The following is a 5,606-nucleotide window of genomic DNA, read 5'->3' as shown; positions in this document are numbered from 1 at the left end:
TGACTTTTTGGTTTTCCATTTGTCTTTCGTTCAGTTGATGTAGCACCCATTTTCCTTCCTTTAAACTTTTTCTTATTGCTTGTAAATGATCAGAAATTGTTTGCTGAGCAATGTTTAATCTTTCTGCAAGTTGTTTTTGAGTTTGACATGCATCTTCATCCAATAATGCTTGTAATTTTTGTCCTTCAAACTTTTTCTGTTGACCTGGATGTTCTTTGTCTTTCACATAGAAACCATCACTTTTAAAGCATTTAAACTAGTGTTCACAAGTATCTTGAGATGGAGCATGTTCACCATAAGCTTCCTGAAGTATACGATAACTTTCAGCAGCACTTCTCTTCAAAATAAAGTAATTAATTAAAACTTCCCCCAAATGCTCTTTTTTTAGGCATGAAATTCGACATTTTTAAATGTAAAAATATCTATGATGTTAATACATTCAGAAAATTTGACATATGAAGTTTTGAAGCTTGCTATCAATACAACAAAATAGCATACATATCAAATCGCATATATATCAACATATGTATAACTCCATCTATTGAGAACAATCCGCATTATTAACTGGCACACCTGATAAATATCATGTAGAACCCTAAATTAAATTCTCAAACAAAAATAACTAGTCCAAAACTGTTGCAATCCAAATGATTTTTTAGTTAAAAAAAAATGTTCTCTTACATAAGACTAGAGGCCCGGTGCATGAAATTTGTGCACGGGAGGGAATTCCTCAGCCCAGCTTTCACCGTCTCACAATCTGGGACCCCTTGAGGGATGTCTGACTGCTGGTTTAGGCCCAATACTGCAAGGGTTGGGAGAGGAGGTGACAGTCGCTGGAATGGGTGCAGAAGGAATGGACACTAGATGTTGATGCCGCCATGTGGTTCCCTGCCTTCCCCCCCTCCTTCCTTCACCACTGTGCAGCCACTGCAGTGGGTGGGTGGCCCCTGGAGAAGGGAGAGGATGGGAGCAAGACAAACCCTTGTGTCGAGGGCTGACTTTCAATAGATTGCAGTGAGGGAGCTGCTCTGCTTCATACAAAACCCCAACCCAGAAGCAGGCTGTCTACAAATAGTTTAGCACCAGGAGCTGATGGGAGCCAGCCGGCCGGGGGGGAAGGGAGAGACTGCTGATGGTTGGCCGATCCTGTGAGGTTGGCTGTGGGAGTGTACTGACCACCAGGGGGCAGCTCCTGTGTTGAACATCTGCCCCCTGGTGGTCAGTGCGCATCATAGAGACTGCCAACCGGTCATTCTGGTTGTTTAGTCATAATGGTAGCTTAGGCTTTTATATATAGAGATGTTTACCTAAGTGGAAGGTGAGTGAAACACATATGGAATTCTCTGTACTATTTTTGCAATTCTTTAGTAAGTCTAATATTAGATTGAAATAAAAAAATAAAGTATAGAAAAAGGTCAAGTTTAAATGGTCTCTGCTTTTGATATTAGAAGAAGTTTGTTTTTATTAATGAATAATTGAAAATATACATTTATAAACAGTGGATGTGTTGAAATTCAAACCTTTTAGACTACTTTGTATTCATGATTTTTATTCAAAATATTTCCACAGGAAACTTATATGCTATTTTAGTATTGACTGCTGGTTTGGTTTACAGAATGGGTTCAGGTTTGCTCCAAACTAAACTAAGACACAGGAAATTTGGTAGTCCCTCAATTTAATATGCATCTTTTGTAATGATTTTCCATATGATTATTACAAATACCCATGGAAGACCAAAAAGCTGTCAATCAGACAATGCAAAGGAGTCAAGGCCATAGTATTATCTGCTGGCAAGGAGGACTACACTGTTCATTTGCCTGTAATTTGCTACTTCCAGTTATATAATCAACATGTTGCTAGAGTCTTGAATTCTGACAGAAAAGTGGGAAATGAAGAGAGAATGAGGGAGAAAATTGTTCCTCAATAAATACTTATTGAATGAGTAAATAAAGAAAATACCAAAGTAAGACTGTCAAAATTCATCATAGAAAACATAGGATTGTTAAATAACTACTTTATAATCACTTAAACTGAAGCATCCATCTTACATAAAAACTGCTGTTTAAAATTTTAACCCTGCTATTTTGGCTTCTGTAAATGCTTGCTTGCTTAAATAATAAGGAAAATAAGACTACTCCCATTCCAGAGAGGCCATAAACTATGCCCCAGACAGAGTTGGCAATGCTGGCACTAGGCCAGGCCTTAAGATATGGTCTCATGGCCCCTTCCCAGCATGCAGGCTTTCTTTCTCAGAAGGCCTGGAAGTTTCATTCCGAATTTGGGAGACAAAAGAGCTAGAAAAAGTATAAATAGAAAAAGCTTCCTCCATGTTGGGGGGCCCAGAATTTGAAAGACACATTTTTCTCTGGGCCTGTGCAGAATTTAATAATAAAATGTAACTCCCTTTCTCTAAGCATGGTTTGGTTTTTCTCCAGTCTTCTGTAACAAAATATTTAGGAAATATATGCCGCAAAAATCTCATGGCACCATTAATTTAACATTTTTCAATATCTGAAGAGAATAATGTGTTGATATAGCAAAAAGCAGCCAACCAGTGGAAAGCAGTGGTCTTAGACAAGGTCTTCTAGGGATTGCATGCCTGTAGTTAGAGTGTAGGGAGGATGTATTTTATTCTTGAATATTAGTGAATTGGAGGTAACATCTACTAATGTTACTGTTTTAAGGTAACAAGTCAAACATTTAGTAAGTGCTTCAAGGATCAGTGACTTTACAAAGACTTAAGAGTATGTTTCCTTTAGAAAGTGTTGAAATAACTTCTAAGACTCATTTGCATTGTTAAGTACATGAGAAAAGGATAAATACATCTAATCCTATCTAATAAAAGGGCAATATGCAAATTAACCATCACTCTGTCATAAAGATGGTGGTGCCCATAGCCACAAGATGGCAGCGCCCAGTCCTCTCAGCCCTGCTGGAGCCCCCAAGTCCTGGGAGGGTGGCTGCTGAGAGTGGGCAGCATGAGCGACTTGGTGGAATGCTTGCTTCATCGCTGTGGCAACGAGGCAAGTGTTCCATGCCTGGCCGCAGATGGGCCTCTGGGCTGTGGAGAGCCTCTGGGCAGTGGGCGTGTAGTGGCCAGGCCCTGCTGAGAGCTACTGGTGCATGGATTCGTGCGCAGGGCTACTAGTTTAAATAATAAAAATGATAACCAATAGGTTGAATTGACACACAACTAATACAACCTGACCCATTTTCCCTACTCATATTCCTGATTCCTGTTATCCTGCTTATTTATATAAAATAGATAGCTTCCTTATGCTACATTTGCTTTATTGTCTGTATTTTTAGCTAGAATTCATATTCCTGAGGTTTTTATTTGTGCAATGATGTTGTGTGTGTGGACAGTGTGACTCAATGCCACACAGCTACAAGAATCATATTATCGTGAACAGAGTAGTAACAATTGGATATGCTGTGCCAATTTAGTATTGTCTCTGTATTAGATTTAAGTCCCCTTAAGTATGCTGTATATCAAAATGTTATTTTCCAAATTTTACTTTTTTAACAATATGAATACTGTATTCATTACTGTGCATTCAGTCCCAAAACAGTGCCTAAAATATAGTTGTTCCTCAATAAATACTTATTGAATGAGTAAATAAAGAAAATACCAAAGTAAGACTGTCAAAATTCATCATAGAAAACATAGGATTGTTAAATAAATGAGCACTATAATCAGTGAGTTTAATAATTCATAGAAAAAAAAAATAATTTCCCATTAGAATCATTTAGAAAGCCTTCCTGGAAGAAGTAAACATTTTTAAGAATAATTTTTTTGTAAAACTTTACATAAATTTTTGGATGACTTTTTGCCTTATTTTGGAATAACTCATACTATTATTTACATAGAATATTTCTTTAATTGATCCAAATTTTTATTTAAGTAAACTTTCAACTTACCAAGACTAAATTATGAAGAAATAAAAATTTGAACAAACTTATTATTAGTAAGGAGATTCAATTAGTAATCAAAAACCTCCTAACAAAGAAAAGCCCAGGACCAAATGGCTTCACTGGTGAATTATATAAACTTTTAAAGAAGAATTAACACCAATCCTTCTCAAATATTCCAAAATATGAAAGAAGAGGGAACACTTCCAAATTTATTTACATGGTCAATATTACCCTGATACCAAAACCTGACAAGGAAACTATAAGAAAAGAACATTATAGGCCAATATCCCTAATGAATATAGATGCAAAAATTCTCAGCAAACTGAATTCAATAATATATTCAAAGATCATTCATTATAATCAAGTGCGATTTATTGTAGGAATGCAAGGATAGTTTAAAATCTCAAAATTAACCAATGTGATACATCACAATAACAAAATAAAGAATATCAGATGATTACCTCAACAAATTCAGAAAAAGCATTTTATAAAATTCAACATCCATTTTATTAGATAGAAACTCTCAACATATCTCAGCTTAATAAATATCATATATGGGAAGCCCACAGCCATACTCAATAGTAAAATGTTGAAAATTTTCCTATAAGATTAGAAACAAAGATGACCTCCCTTGCCACTTTTAGTCAACAAAGTATTATTAGAAGTCCAAGCCAGAGCAATTAGGCAAAAAAAAAAAAAAGAAAGAAAGAAAGAAAAAGAAAAAAAAGAAATGAATGATACGCAAATGAAAAAGGAAGAAAAAAGTCTCTATTTGCAGATGACATGATATTATATTCAGAAAATCTAAAATATTTTATTTAAAACTATTAAAACTACTTAATGATTTAAGTAAAAGTAACAGATACAAAATCAATATACAAAATAATTTTTTCTATACACTAAAAGAAAACTATCAGAAATAGGCATTAAGAAAATCTTATTTACAATTACAAACAAAAAGAATAAAATATCCAGGAATAAATTTTACTAAGGAGGTGAAAGAACTATACACTGAAAACTATAAGCCACTGATAAAAGATATTCAAGGTTCCAAGATGATGGGAAATAGGTAAAAACAACACACACCTCTTTCTGCCACCAAACCAGAGTTACAGCTAAAATTTAGACCAATCAACCTAATAGGACAACAGAGGACACCTGAACAGAAATGTTATATCCCAGGATTTAACAAAAAGAAGCTACAAAGAGACTGGTAAGAAGGATGGAGATGTGGGAAGTATTGGTCCCTGCACCCAAGGACAATGGCTGTGAAGCCAGAGAAATAATGTGGCTGCAAAAGCCCCTCCCAGAAGAAAGTGGAGACTCAATTCCATGTGGGGACCTCCAAATCAGAACACTAGGGCCTAGATTAGAGCATGCATAGCATTTGGCAGCAAAAATAAGCAGAGACCTTGTCCACTGGAAAGAGGGAGTCTGCTTGAATCGTGAATGATTTCTTTAATGGATAACATGTAAGAATTCACTCTTGGGCACTCACATAGGGCTCTGGTAGAGGGAAGGAGACTCAGGATACACAGAAGCCATAATGAGAAGATCTTGGTGTCATAGCTCTAGAGATCTGGATGGTAGACTTCTGAAGTCCCAGGCTTGAGTCAACATCCCACACAACCATTGGATGCCATCTTCTAGGTCCAGAACTACTATTCTTACAGCACCAGCTGGAGAAAGTG

This window comes from Plecotus auritus (assembly GCF_963455305.1).
Source record: "Plecotus auritus genome assembly, chromosome: 2".
NCBI lineage: Eukaryota > Metazoa > Chordata > Mammalia > Chiroptera > Vespertilionidae > Plecotus > Plecotus auritus.
This window is presented reverse-complemented; position numbering follows the sequence as displayed.